Source organism: Priapulus caudatus, unplaced genomic scaffold (genome assembly GCF_000485595.1).
Source record: "Priapulus caudatus unplaced genomic scaffold, Priapulus_caudatus-5.0.1 Scaffold118, whole genome shotgun sequence".
NCBI lineage: Eukaryota > Metazoa > Priapulida > Priapulimorpha > Priapulimorphida > Priapulidae > Priapulus > Priapulus caudatus.
In genome coordinates, this window is record NW_014577179.1 from 103,617 (window position 1) to 105,988 (window position 2,372).

The following is a 2,372-nucleotide window of genomic DNA, read 5'->3' on the forward strand; positions in this document are numbered from 1 at the left end:
GTGTGCGTGTGCGTGCGTGCGTGCGTGCGTGCGTGTGTGTGTGTGTGTGTGTGTGTGTGTGTGAGTTGCAGGAGAACCCGATGGAGATTACCACGAGTCTAAATGAGAAAATGCAACGCTGATTTTATCAATCAATTGCATCGAGTGATAAGCTGATGTAGTGATCGTAGGGATATAAAGATTGTTCGCATGTAACCCATGTAGGACAGTACAGTTGGACCCGTGTCCCCTTTAGACGGTCTTCCGCTTCGTACATATATTACGTGTGACAATGTTGCTCACATGGACCTATCGTATATATGTGACGCAAAATTGTGTGCGTGCGTGCACGCGGGTGTGTGTGGATGCGCGCGTGCGTGAGGGCGTGCGTGCGTGACAGCGTGCGTGGGTGCGTGCGTGGATGCAGGCGTGCGTGGATGCGTACGGGGATGCGGGCGTGCGTGCATGCGTGCATGCGTTCGTGCGTGCGTGCGTGGGTGCGTGACACAGTTTCGTGCATTTTAAAACGACGCAGTGCTATATAAATATCGTTCCGCGTGCATTACCAATGTAACGATATAAGTCCTACAACATCCTTCCGATTTAACGGCGCGTGAAACCGCTTTTCACACGATTGAAAACGCTTGGTTACTGGTTTTTTACGCGTGGTTATTATATCGATAGGAATAAAATGTTGGTGATAATACTTCAGCGGAAACTTCGTTATCATATCACTTGTGCCATCGTAAATGTAATGCTTCGTGTCAGAAATATCTCTGCCGGTAGTTTATCGATAATTTTCGCGAAAATCCACGCGCGAAAAAAAATTATCAATACTTCACGACGACGCGCAGAGTCCGCTGCGCAATACCGGATGTACATTGTTTGCACGAAACTGTTCCAGGCAACAGATGGAACTCGTGTTTATCACAAGTATACGTACGTATTTGGTGGGGGGGGGGCAGCGCTGCCTACATGGCTTCCTGTGTCTATGTCTGATGGGTGGAAGGGCAGAGAGGGGAATTCGCCAAAGCAGAGTGGATGTGACTGTTATAGTTGAAGCCATCACGGCTATCAGGCTGACAGCTATACAAGCATCGGGAGGGCATTTTACGTGGAATATGTCACGAAATCGATCGATTTCTGTGTCCCACTGCCTTTGTGGCCAGCTCAAACAATACGCGCGCATTTACGATCGCGTGGCTTTCGCTCGTGGCTTCAGTCGCATGGCATCGGCTTCTATTTTACGGCACGATGCTGCATCAGCGGAGTGAGTCAACGCCATGTGGTAATTACGGGCGACGGGCCACGGGCTCAACGTTGCCGTACGCGGCTAGCGAAAAAAAAACACACGTATTCTCTCGCATTGTCGACTAGAGGAAGCCATCGACGGAGGGGAGGTGGTTCCCCGATGGGGGGAAGGGGTTCCCTGATGGAGGTGAGGGAGGGGGTTGGATCGGCAGGGGTGCGTGCAGGGGTGCCTCTCGCTGTGCGAGCGAGCGAAAAACACACGTGATCTTTCGCATTGTAGCGCGGAAGCCCCCCGACGGAGAGGGAGGGGGTTTGGATCGGCAGGGAGGAGGTTGGATCGTCAGGGAGGGGGGTTGGATCGGCAGGGAGGTGGGTGCGTGTCGGTGCGCGAGCGAGCGAAAAACCACACGTAATCTCTCGCATTGTCGGCTAGCGCGGAAGCCCCCGACGGAGAGGAGGGAGGGGGTTGGATCGGCAGGGATGCGTGTACGTGTATGTACGCACGCGGGGGTGCGTATCGGTGCGCGAGCGAGCGAGCATTAGCAATAAAGCCAATGAGCCAGCGCTTCCGCTACCGACGGTAATCTGTCGCGAGAATGGCGGGAGCATCACCGCCGATCCGCCGCAGTCTACGCTCATGGTGGCCGATGAATAGACGAGAGCCAACTAGTGAAGCTCTGTCTCGCGTGTCGCGTCGTGTCGCGGTGTCACCGCCCGCCGGCGCGTCACGCTATGAGAGACTGCGGTGACGCGCAATGACGTGATGTGTCACCGGTGAGGTCACGCTGCGGCCCCCCACGATGAGGACAGCGATGAGGTCATGCTATGACCTTGCAATGTCGTCACCGGTGAGGTTATGCTATGACATTGCAGTGTCGTCACCGGTGAGGTCATGCCATGACCCTTCGATGAAGGCTACCATCACTCTGCATGCACTCTGCTGTTTCACTCTGCATGCAATCCAATCTGGGCGTGCTATACTATATGTATTTTGTCAATATATTGATATAATCAGAAGTAGATAATAGGTTCCCTATTATCTACTTCTGATATAATACATATAGTATAGCACGCCCGGATTGGTTTGCATGCAGAGTGAAACCACTTAAGCTTGATGGTGTGTGTGTGTGTGTGTGTGTGTG

The 2,372-nt window shown here is 53.1% G+C and overlaps 1 protein-coding gene across 1 annotated transcript in view; it reads right to left on the bottom strand.

Moving 5' to 3' along the window:
* The window catches only part of LOC106805564 (sodium channel protein 60E-like), a 54,760-nt gene that overhangs the window by 25,666 nt on the left and 26,722 nt on the right, over positions 1 to 2,372 (bottom strand). The gene's annotated exons all lie outside the window — the stretch shown is intronic.